Source organism: Camellia sinensis, chromosome 12 (assembly GCF_055761805.1).
Source record: "Camellia sinensis isolate YWXY chromosome 12, ASM5576180v1, whole genome shotgun sequence".
NCBI classification, from domain to species: Eukaryota; Viridiplantae; Streptophyta; class Magnoliopsida; order Ericales; family Theaceae; genus Camellia; species Camellia sinensis.
In genome coordinates, this window is record NC_138972.1 from 58,777,796 (window position 1) to 58,791,042 (window position 13,247).

The 13,247-nt window shown below is 30.7% G+C and overlaps 1 long non-coding RNA gene across 1 annotated transcript; it reads left to right on the plus strand.

Annotated features, from left to right (window-relative positions):
- The first annotated feature begins 7,688 nt into the window (after positions 1 to 7,688).
- On the plus strand, positions 7,689 to 12,357 carry LOC114289517 (uncharacterized). Its single transcript, XR_014345779.1, has 3 exons — positions 7,689 to 8,014; positions 8,140 to 8,262; positions 11,696 to 12,357. It is a non-coding gene; the product is annotated as an uncharacterized LOC114289517 (long non-coding RNA).
- Positions 12,358 to 13,247: the final 890 nt, after the last annotated feature.

Sequence of the window (13,247 nt, forward strand, 5' to 3'; positions counted from 1 at the left end):
TAGAGAGAGAGAGAGAGGGAGAATGAGGGGTTTTCGAGTAACATTACCTGACAAAATGCTATCGGAATGCGATCGAAGATCCGTCGAGCAAGATACAGAGAGTTATGGCTGGAGAGCTATGGTCGACGGAGGAGAGCCATGGCGGACGCACGATGGAAGAGGGAAGACGGACAGGGGTGGGGAAGAAGGTGCACGATGCGATGCGACGGAGGAGAGCTATGGCAGACGCACGATGCGATCAAAGATCCGTTCCTGCTTTTTTTTTGGTCTTTGTTTTCAGTATATTTTTTTTGTCTTTCAGGTGCGTGTATCACACCTTCTTCATTGTGCAATTCTTCTTTACATGACTTCAGCAGGTGCCACCTTAGAGGGGGTCGAGGGGGTCTGTTTTTGAGGGGGTCTGTATCGCCACTGTTACATAGTGGTGCTATTGATTAGATTTTAGCTTAGAAATAAAAAAATTATATTTTTCAATTGTACTTAACATTAAAAAAAGGTACAACTTCTCTCTAGTTTGAAAAGCGGACTGGACAGTACTGTTGGGTCTTGGTGGGTTTGAATCTAGGCCAATTTTAATGATCCAAACCATTAATGTATAGAGCTCGTCAAGTACATCATCTCTATAAAAAAAATCACATTGATCGGATATCAATAGTCATTTGATTAAATTACATTAATTTGTGTCTCCTATTTATTTTTAAAATCATAATTTCTATTGAAACAAATGCAAACTGATCAAATGACTATCGATGTCTGATCAATATGATTTTTTGCAACAATGATATACTTAACGAGTTCTACATATTGACAGTTTGGATCATCAATATGAGCCTGGAGTTGAGCCCACTGCAACCCAACAACACAGTCCAGTCCAATTTCGGATTAAAGAGAAGTTGTAGCCCTAAAAAAAAGGAAAATTATATATTCCTACAAAATCACCCCTTCACATACTGGTACCGGTAAGAATTTAGTGTTACAAAGTAAGTGAATGGACTCTTACAGTAAGAGTTTATGAAGGGATGCTTTTGTGGGAGATTTTTATGGAGATGTAACACGACTGTTAAGAAAATAAGAAAGAATTATTATTTATGAAGCATTTTCTATCAAAACAGAGCATTAGGTGTAATATTATACGAATATATAATTTTTTTAATCAAAAAAAAGGAAATTTTATTAACGATGAAGAAAAATTTTATTGTATGACATATTAGGTGTAATACTATATGGATGATGATGATTCTAATATTCAATCTGATCAAGAAATTGACAACTCAGGGATAGGGTATAAGCATATATGTATGTGGTTGGTTGGAATCCCAGAATGCAAAGCATATCACAGCATGCAAAATCTGATTTGTTTAAGGCAGACAACACAAAACTCTTTCACTCTTCCACAAAACAAAAGTCAGATTCCAATCTTGCATTCACAGAATCACAAATGCAATACACACTGTGAAAAGTGGCCAAATTGTAATGTAAACTTGTTAGGGGAGAGAATATATAACAGCACCTCTTCAAATTCCCACATCCCCTATACTTTGAATCACATATATCTATCACCTTTATCCTCTTCTTACATCTTAAGATTCTTTTGGGATGTGAGTTGATTTTTTGACTCTTTAATTTTTTAGCTATTTTAACCTGAGGCTAAAAAACCTTATTTGGGATGAGCTTTTTGACTTTTTTGACTTTTGTAAAAAATAAAATAAAATAATTTTAATTTGAACATGATATTTTGTCTTATTTTGTTTTTTTTGTAAATAAAATAGTCAAAAAACTAAAAAACCGGACATGCTAAATGAAGACTTAGTGTCCTAGTGTCATGTCGTGTCACCATCTACATCTACATCTGTATATTGTTAATTGATCGACATTCCCACTTAGATTCCCCATATCCGAGGTTCACCAAGCCTTCCAGGATCCTCCTATGGCTCATCGAATTTTAATTAATTAACGTCCCTGCCAACAACTAGCATTTGTTAAACATAAATAATATTTAAAATTTTGATACACATTTCATATATTGTTATACCATACCATTAATAACCTTTATCTTCCTTTCCAAAACCATTCATATTCAAAATATTTTGTAACTATTAGATCATTGAAAATTTTGAGATGCAATAATCTCAAGACATGATTGTGTGAATGTAAATGGCTTGTTGTAGCTTTTATAGATGCTTATAATTTTATTTTATTTTTTAAATTTGCATTTGTTTGGTGCAACTTCTAACTTATGAGACAAAAATCGTTTTTATAAAAATTGAATATATAAAAACTGGAGTAGGGATGCCTTTAGCTTCTACTTTTGGATTATTAACTTTCAACTTAAGAAAAATATAGTAAATAAATCCAATGTTTTAGATACACAAGGAACAAGGATTTGGGCTAAATAACTCCATGTTTTTTTTTTTTTTTTATATATATATTTTCACAGATTTCAATATATCTTTTAAACATATATCAACATTAAAAATTGTTTTCCTTTGATTGATATAATATATCACAATTTATGCTTTACTTTGCCTAAGAATCTTTCAATCTCATCAATAACTTAATTGCAAATGACATAGGTTCACACTCACAAAGATGGTTTTGTGCAAAAACTATAGTACTAGTCTACATACAAATTATAGAATGAGATACCCTTCTTTTTCCAAACCAAATCGAATTATAAATATGACATATATGTCACTGAACTAGGGATAAGGTGGATGTGATCAAAGATCCAAAACCATGTGAATTTTTAGTAGGCAAATGACAGGGTAGTGGTGTACAAAAGAAATAATTATAAATAAATGATAAACATTTTAAGTTTAAATAATTAAAATCATAAACTTTTTTATTAATCTCTAATAAATTTTAAACTTTTTCACTTTCTCAGTTTTTTATTTTTTATTTTTATTTTTTTTATTTTATCGAAATAAATGTTGAAGAGGGCTCCTCAAATCATAATGTTCAACTTATGTTTACAATTTTTTGTTTATATATATTGGTAAAAAAAAATAGTGTATATATGTTTTCACTTACATAAAAATGTAAACACTAGTTATAAATTTAAAAACAAAAAATTATAAACATAGAAAAAGGTATTTAACTTGTTTTGAAAAAAAAAATAAATATATTTTTTGTTTGTCTTTCGTTAAAAAAAAAAATCTGAATTTTTTTTGAAAAAAATAGAAACTAATTTGATAAAAATAATATCAAAAAGAAATTTAAAATTTATGTATTGCCTCCTAAAAGGTAAAATTATACAAAAATTAATTTGATTTTAAATTTATAACTTTTTTTTTTTCACCAAATTAATTTTTAATTTTTTAGAAAAAATTTCTGAAACAAGTTTCTAAAATCCAAACTTCAGCATGGCTAATTTTTTTAAAATATGCATGCACCAAACATGTCATTTTGTTTTTATTTTTACGAAAGATAAATATAAATATAAATATAGTCAATATTTTTATAAATAAAAACTATTATAAACTATAAGCATTACTAAATGTCCAGATTAGATGAAGTATGGAGCCAAAATTTCATTTGCTTAGGGAATATGACCCCATGAATTAATCAACTATCATATGCACATAATTTCGAAGAAGTTTTGTAACAATTTTTACATTTTTCATATTTTTTTGATAATCGATCGTCCAGGCAAACTTCCTCAACCAATCTTAGCTTATGTTTGGCAAGTGGGTTTGCAGGCTTTTTTGTCTATTTTAGCCACAAAAAACAAAATAGGCTATTTTAGCCATAACAAACAAAACATCACATCCAACCCATAATCATTACATTCTTCTCTCACAAAAAAACTCAAAAAAGCCAAAAAGCCAAAAAGTCCTTCCCAAACCAAGCTTTTAAGCCCAGGCTAAAATAGCCAAAAAAGCCAAAAAGCCAAAAAGCCAACCCACTTCCCAAACGGAGGCTTAGAACCTTAAAATTAATGATTGGGTAAACGACTAGTAAAAAAATCCTTATATATAGCAATTGTCATGATTTTTAAATATTATAATTATTTTAAAATTTTCATATATAATGTGTGATCACATCTCTAATTATAACATGAAACGAGATTAAGTGCTAATCGATAAATAGGCTAAGGAACATTTCTCACTTAATCTAGAAACTCATGACAATGATATGCAGAATAACTCACGAATCTTTCAGGTATATGAATGAATATTGTGATGATATATGTCACTGTCCCACTTGAAGAAAAAAAAAATTAAAAAAAAAAAGTGGATGCTCCCAAAATCGATGTGGATCTAAAATTAAAATAAAATAAAAATACTGAGAAAGAATTGTGCAAAAATGATAAATTGGTGCTTTGCTCAACTCCTAATTCCGGAAGATCCATGGTCTATTAGAAATAACCAAACTGTTAAATGTCATGTTTGTTTTGCAAATTAGGGGGTGGGATTGGAGTAGTAATAAGGTGAGTCCTACTATAGCTTGTTTGGCAGCTTCTTTGTTGATGGTAATTGCTACTCCAACTAGTGTATCACTCCTACACCCCCAACCGGATTAGATTTTCTTCAGATGAGCTGGGATTGAAAAAATAGTGAGGCGATTAGGCTGCACTTTTTTATTTCTTTTTTTTTATTTAATATTTATTTTAAAACTCAAATGCAGCTTGTTATTTGTAATTTTCTTTATATTTGTTTTAGAATTTTTTTTAATATAGAAATATTTTATTTTTATTTTATATAAAAATAATTTAACAATCCCAACACTAATCATCTCTTCCACTATCATCAAAAAAATATTTTTTTACACATGTATTAATTTTAATTAATGGAACTTGAGTTTGATTCAAGTGATTGTACCTTTTGATTTTCAAGAGCTTTTGAGCCTATAGAGAAGCATCAAACATTAATTAGTAATCTAACTTATTAATTTGCTAACATCTTATATATATATATATATATATATATATTTATAAATAATAATAATAATAATAATAATAATAATAATAATAATAATAATAATAATAAATTGTAAATACATACCAGAGATTTGTTTAAAATATGATTTACCTTCTGTGATTTTAAAAATTACATCTCATCCCTTTAAATTTCTAATTTAATACCACATAGCCACTTTTATTAATAAATTACTAGTCAATTAACAACTTTTAATGATATCATAAATTTATTTTTATTAATAATTTAGATAATTTTATCATTGTATAGAAAAGTAGTTAGGAATTTCATTTTTTCAGTTAATTCTATTAAATAAAAAACTCTGATAAAAGGATATTTGTAATATTTTAAGTCACATGGGGCAATATGTAATTTAAGAAAATATCAAGGACACTAACAATTTATTCACTAATCATCCCTTCATTAATAATTTCATCTAACTTAATCTATTAAATAAACATGGTCAAAACTCATATTTTTTACAAATTTTCTTGAAAAGACCGCTCTTTATCGGACTACACAGCGAGAGTTTCTAATCGTGGCCCCTTTAACTGTGGCAAGGATGTTAGCAGAGAACATATTGTTATGAAGTAATCTTGCTTCACTATAATAATAATATAAAAAAATTTCCACAGGCCTCAGAGTAGAAATATGGAGGCTAAGGCTAAAATCAAAATTTTCAAAGATGGTTGGCTGGTTGCCACCGTTTGAACTTTGTTACCTTAGCTGTATATGCATTTAATAGTTTTACATTGTCTAGTTTATTTATAAATAGCTAATGTATCAGAATGATAAGTGTGTGGGAGAAAGAAAATAAAAGAGAGAAGATTGTAGTTCATGCTCTGTGTTTTTTTCAAAATTATTTGAGTGAATTTAAGTAAAGTTTGGTTCAGTATTAATCCTCTCATTGTGAATCACCAACAGTGGTTTGCGCTCCACTCCCACCAACAGTGGCATCAGAGCCGAAGGTAGCTTGAATTTGCAGACATTCTACAAAATTTCCAAGAACAGAGTGTCGTTTCAAAATTTGCCCAGAAATCAAAGTTGTTGAAATTCATTTTTGATCACACCAGTGTGTGGGTCTCATCGAGACGATCAAACTGAAAAAAAGAACGTCGAAAACTGAGCCTCCACTACAACAAAAGTAATCTGTGGTGACGAAAAATAGTGAAGAAAATAAATTTCGTCACTAAATAAGAATAATTCGTGACGAATTATTAAATTTTGTCACGTATAATAAAAAATAAAAATAATAGGTGACGAAATCGGTTTTCATCAACAAATACTTCTTTTTAGGTGAGGAAAAATTAAGTTTTGTCACCGAAGGTTTTCCCGCTAATTTTTTTTTTGGTTGGCGCCAAAATTTGAGACTTTTGGTGAGAAATTTTTTTGTCACCAATTATAAAATTATTAGTGAGGAATATATTTTCGTCACCAATAATTTTGTATATATATTTTTTGAGAAACTTGATTTTAAATATTTTAAGACCATTTGGTGAGAAATATATTTTTGTCACTAATAATTTTTAATATTTTGAGACTTTTTAGTGAAGAAATTATTTTGTTGCCAATTTTGGAGGAAAAACTTTGACATATTGGGCGGTAATGAAAAAAATAGACAACTAACTTTTTTCGTCTTTTTATTTTTGTTTATCAATTTCTCTCTCTCTCTCTCTCTCTCTCTCAAAACAAAACACAAGTTAATTAACTCTCCAAACCTATGGTGACGAAAAGTAATGAAGAAAATATTTTGTCACTAAATAAGAATAATCCGTGACGAATTATAAAATTTTGTCACATATAATAAAAAGTAAAAGTAATAGGTGACGAAATTTATTTTCGTCAATAAATACTTATTTTTAGGTGAGGAAAAATTAAATTTCGTCACCAAAGGTTTTTCCTCTAATTTTTTTTTTGGGTGGCGCCAAAATTTTGAGACTTTTAGTGAGAAAAAAATTTGTCACAAATTATAAAATTATTAGTGAGGAATATATTTTTGTCACCAATAATTTTAAATATTTTTAAAAAAAATTATATTTAAATATTTTAAAACTATTTAATGAGAAATATATTTTTATCGTTAATAATTTTAATATTTTAAAATTTTTAATGACAAAATTATTTTATCACCAACCAATCTTAAAGGGGAACTTTGAGATTTGGTGGTAATGAAAAAAAGGAACCATACTAATTCTCCTCCACCCCTTTTTTCCTTTTTTTTGGTGCTCCAGTTTTCCTCTCATCCCTCTCTTGCAAAACACACAAAGGTATGGCCTCTCTCTCTTTCTCTCTCTCTCTCTCTCTTTCTCCACTACAACAAAACTGAGTTTTCACGGCTCCACATTAACGACATGCAGTAAATGCAAGGCGTGATTTCTCATTTTTACGACTTACTTTTCTTGCATGTCGTAAATAATTTCTCAACCACGGCGTGTCTATTGTGTAGGCCGTAAATGCTAATACTGAAGATTTTTTTACGGCTTGCAATGTTAGCCGTAAATAATAAAACTTTCTACGACGTGCATATGACATGCCGTTAATACATCAATTATACACGACATGCGTACACCAGCCGTTAAAAATATTAAACATTTCATGGCGCACAAAAAGCCAGCCATTAAAAATATTGTACTTTTTACAACACACAAAAAGTCAGCCATTAAAAAGTAAACTTTCCATGACACACATATGCTAGTCATTAAAAATATTTTACTTTTCGCAACATACAATTTCTATCATAAATAATATAACCCAAATAAAAGTAAACGCCAAAACAAAATACTCACGCCAAATACTAAAATGAAATACTCTTCAAATTGGGCATAGTTCTCCCTGCCCCTCTCTCTTTCTCTCTCTCTCTGCAAATGCTAAAAACTCAACTAGTGATCTGCAGAAGCTCCTCTACCACACCCTTCCATTTCAAACCCTAAATCATATTCTCACCAATTTCTCTCTCTACAACCCACAACGGCCATGGCTCTTCTCTCACCAAATTCATCGATCTAGAGCTGCCATGGAGACTAGCAAAAGGCCAGAGCGGGTTTTTAGAGACTTCCATTACCTTTTACCCGTTCCGAACTCGCTCAACACTCACCATGGTTAACCCTTTTCCTATTCCCTTCTTCAGATCTAATTTTTATGTACTCTTTTGCTGTTTTCTTGTTGGGTTTTTTATTTTTTGGAGAAAAAATTGTGTTTTTGACTTTGTGTTTTTTGTGTTTAGATGGATCGGTATCAGAGGGTAGAGGAACCGAGGCCAGAGACGCCGATTAACGAGAATGAGATTGGTATAACCACTCAGGGGAGGATGAGGAACTAAATTATTTATGCTATCACTCTGTTTCAGGTCTCTCTCTCTCTCTCTCATTGAAAAATTAGGGTTTTGATTGAGCAAATCAAAAATTACAATTGTGTTTTAGGTTGTGAATTTTTATTTTATTTTTTTATTTTTTTTTTCTTGAATGTGAGTTGGGGAAAATGTTTGAATCTGAATTAAAAAAATTAAAACCTGAATGTGAAATTAGGTTCTTGGTGAAGGAAAATATTTTTTTTTTGAATTTTTCCATCTTGTTATTGCTTTTCTCTGCATCCAAATTGAAGGGTTATGGTTGTTTTGATGTTTGATCATTTTTTTGGGTCCATCTTCTTCTTCTTCTTCTTCTTTTTTTTTTTTTTTAATGAAACAATGGAAAGCTTGATTGATAATTTTTTTGGGTCCATCTTCTTCTTCTTCTTCTTCTTTTTTTTTTTTTTTTTAATGAAACAATGGAAAGCTTGAAATTGGTAAGTTTTTGAGGTAAATTTGTTGATTGTTTTGTTTTTTCCTATCTTCTGCTTATCCATCCAATTTCTTGACATAAACAATAGTTTGTCCTACTTGAAGTCTGAATTACGAAAATTAAAGGCCTGCCTTAGACATTTTTAAAAAATTTGTTACTGTCTTGAATTAAGATCAGCATTTTTGGTGTGAATGCCCTCTCACTTAATGTAGAAACTCAAGTAGGTTTGATTATGTTAATTTCCAATTGGCTTTGTTCTTCTCAATATGGAAGGAAGATATTAAAGTTCATCACATTTTTGTGCCCTGTTGACCATTCTCCATATTCAATTTCTTCCTTATCATTTTTTTATGTTAAAGTATGTGAATTACTACATGGGTTAACCTTTAGCTGTTCTATGCTTAATGACCGGGCACGGCTTACATTCTGGATGAAATCCTATTTATCTAAATCAATGATTATCTTATCAACATTTATCTTTATTTTCTTCCAAATAAGGATTGGTCTGCTTTCTTTTCAACAGAATCTCATTCACTTTGATCTTTTTGTTTTTCAATCTCACTATTTTCAATTTTTTCAATCTATGTTTGTATATTGGTAGAACAAAATTTTATGTATTTCTAATGAATATAGATAATTAGACTATGTTATTCCTTTTTGTCTTGAAGGAAGAACATTAGAATCCTTAATTTTTTTCTTAAAAAAATACGATGTTGGTTGTAGGCATTGGGCTCAGGATAAGTGGGTTTGTGTTTGCTTTCTTGGAGTTTCGGTTTTGGACATCGTATTGAGGCCAGACTTTAGCTAGGACAAGTTGGATTCAGTTGATGCTTATTCATATTACTCCCTGAATCTTATGTGAAAACTTTGTTTATTTTCAATTTCAGCATCCTTTGGATAGTTTACACGATATAGATATTTACTTCATATTCTAATAGTGTCCATTATCGTGGCTGGAATTACAGCGTTTGGCATGATTTACTATAGAAGGGCATTAATGTTGCAGAGTTTCCTGGAAAGAAGATCTCTTGGAGGTATTTTGTTTTGTGAATTCTTATCAATCCTAAGTACTATTTGAAGCGAAGGCATAGATATTCTTTCTCATCTATTTCTTGTATCAACATAGGATGATTATTCTCAAGAAAAAGTCCTAAAAACATAAGGTTTTCAGCCTTCACAAGCTGACTTAAAGTTCACTTATGTTATTTCTTACCAAATTAACTTTTAATCTTATATGAACTTACTTGTTTTTTTTTTTACCTCGGCGCCTTTGTGTTCACAGACTATAACATAATTCTTGGTGTTAATTAAAATAGTCTTATATTTGATCTTGTAGCTCAAAGGTTTTCAACACTGAAATTTTGAGGCTTACTGGGCTAGTGGCTCCATAGTGTTAGGGGGAATGTGATGTCAATGCCATGCACTCAGGTTTCTCATCTGAAGTGCCTCTGTCTTGAATATTCTAGTACAAGAAAAATGATTTTTTTTTTTTTTTTGTATATAATTCTAGAAACAATATATATATACACACACACAATTCAACAAGCCTTTGTGTCAGTAATTTTGGGTCTGCTACTTGCATTTATTTTCTTCAGCTAACTATTAGAAATGAATAAAATCAAATTTAATTAAAAAATATAGCATTATAAGAAATGAATTACAATCTGGCATGAATTCACAATTGATGCACACAAAAAAATTGAGAATTAAGGAAACTCTACTGAAACTGGGAAATCAGATGGCAAAGGAGCATGTAAGGGAACTGAAAAGAAATTGGTTATCATGGATCCTGGAGGTGAAGGAAAACTTTCTGTTCACTAAGGGAGGCTGGGAGCTGAAATAATTAACAATCATGGAGGTGGTTTCAGGTTGCTGCCATCCCAGTGGAGCCCTCTCCTTATTGTGTCTTTTTTTAAATGTCATCAAGATTTCAATTTAGCAAATTCATCTAAATCTTGTTTTTCTTTTTTGAAATCTCAAGTTCTGTTTTTTTTTTTTTTTTTTCCACTCTAAAATTTAAAATAGCTATAGCAGATTATTTAGTTGCCTATTAGACAATTATTCCATGTCACTCATAGGGCCTTCTTTGTCATAGAACCTTTTAATTGGTCTGAAAGTCATTGCTCAAGGTTTATAAAAAAGACACAAAAGTGTGCCTTTACATTGTAGATGCACTTAAAATGTCTCAAAAATCTTGAAGGCTAGTTTGTGGATAGGACCTCCACTTATTAACATGTGCAATTCATCTTTTATTAACATGTGGATATATATATATATATATATATACAAGTCTCTAGATCTAGTTGCTTTTGTATGTACAACATGTCAATCTCTTTGTGCCGCATTGGCAGGATAACTGATTTGAGATGTCTCTTTTGTTATATGCTTTGTTCTTAGCCAATTCTTGTCGACGTTGAGTTAAGTCCAAGCAATCTGGAAATCATCTCCTCAAGTTAGCTTTTTCTCAACTATTTCCTTTTTTTTTTCCTTGTTGATTTCAAGCTATCAATCAACTTTGTGCTCTTTGTTTTGTATGCTCTTATTTTTTGTTTTCAGAAAAAAATAGTTTTCTCATATCTAATGTTTCTGATATTGGTAACTGGATTGGATTCTGATTCATGCTTTTGCTTTCTCATTTATAATGTTTCTCATCTCTAATGCTTTTGTTTTTGTCTTCTCTCTGTGCTTGTTCTACTTTGTTTGGTTTTTATTTTTTTGATAGGATATATCTGTGGGAGAGGAAAATAGGGAGGATAATGATGGGGTATTTGGCCATGAAGACTGATCCGGCCACTGTCGAATTGATCAATTCCGACATCAATGAGCTCAAGATCGCTGCTAGTGGGATTAATTCCATTCTTGGTAATTAATTGATTAATTCCGACATCAATGGAGGCACTTTGTTTACTTCTAGATGTGCCTAGTGGGATTAATTCCATTCTCGGTAATCAATTGAATACCTTTGCCTGATGGTGACAGCTTTTTCAACTAATTTTTCAGGAAAGAGGAAGTGGGGATATATTGGAAGAAAGGAAGAAAACCTTTGTCTTTTGAGCAATCAGTATTGTGATAATGGCAAAGGTCTATTTTCTTTTCCTTTTCTTTTTTCTCAATGTACTTCTTGTCCCCCTCCTCTTGTACTTGATCCTCTTTTCTTCTTTTTTTTCTTTTTTTTCCCCTTTTTAATGAAATTTTCTTTGTTTCCAATCAAAAAGCGATCCAAAAAAGAAAAGAAAAAAAAGTCTATATTATATAAAGGGATGGGGAAAATGTGGGGAGAAGGGAATAAAATGAAGTTGGCATGTAGTTGCGTTATATCAAGGTATTCAGCTTGCTGCATAGTTTAGTTTATGATTTTTGTGAAAGAACTCAACTTCTTTTCAAAGGTTTGTCCATTTTGCATTAATGGCTAGTAGGTGATCACCATGAGAAACATCTATTTCGGCATTAGCAGGTTGCAAATGCTAATGTCTTTGGGGTTCCAAGTAATTTCTTAGGCATTCTCTAGATGCTTGAACTAATTAATTATTTGCTTTTTGTTTTTCATTAAGCCATTACTCAGAGAAGCATAGTGTTTTCTCTTTTATTTCAGATGAGAGGTGTTTGACGAATTTCCAGTTCAGAATAGTGACAAATTGAGTATACTTTAGAGACAGTGACTAAGGAAGCTTCATCCAAATGGAGGTAATTCTCTAGGAAGGTAAGCGTCATCTGTTAAAAAGATATATATATCACTACTAGAAAAATAACTTTTTACCTCTATTTTTTACGACTGATTATTTATCGCTTCACCTTCCAATTCTCAACTTTTTGCTTTCCTTGTTATTTGACACAAACATTCAATTCGTGTTAGCCAACCAATCATATATTGTCTTCATTGTGCTCTATTGGACTATATAAGAAGCAAAGGAGGAATATTTAGCAAACTTTATTTTTACCTGGTGTTAGCTAGAGTTGCATATCCTGACACCCACAAAAAGGGTGGGGCAGAATTCAACTCGCTGTTAGGAGCCACTCTATCAGAAAAGAACTAATCTTTGTAATTCAGTTTCCAGGACTTGCTGTTGTCATTTTGCCTCAGATAAATTTATTTGCACCTCATTTGTGTAAGATTCCTATTCTTTAAAATGTATACAAAGAAATATATAAATAATATTAGCCAAAAGCAGCCAAAATTAAAAACCAAAGAGTCAAAAAAATCATGAGCATGTTTATAAATAAAAAATAAAAAATCACAATGATTCCTTACCAAAGACGATTTGATCAATGCTTTTGTTGGGTACAAATTCATAAACAAGAAGGCATTGAGGGGCTTTAATGGTATAACCCAAAAGTCTTACAAGGTTCTTGTGTTGAATTCCACTGATCAAAATATTTTGAGAGAAGTTGTTGGTTTTTGTATGTAAATTGCTGATAGACTGTTTATAGATTCTTCTGGGAGTGAGCAACTATAGGAAACAATTGGTTTTTTTTTTTTTCCACTAAATGAAATATGTGTTTTGACTTATTTTGTGAAGATACACCTATTTTTGCAGAAATTTTGCAATTACTC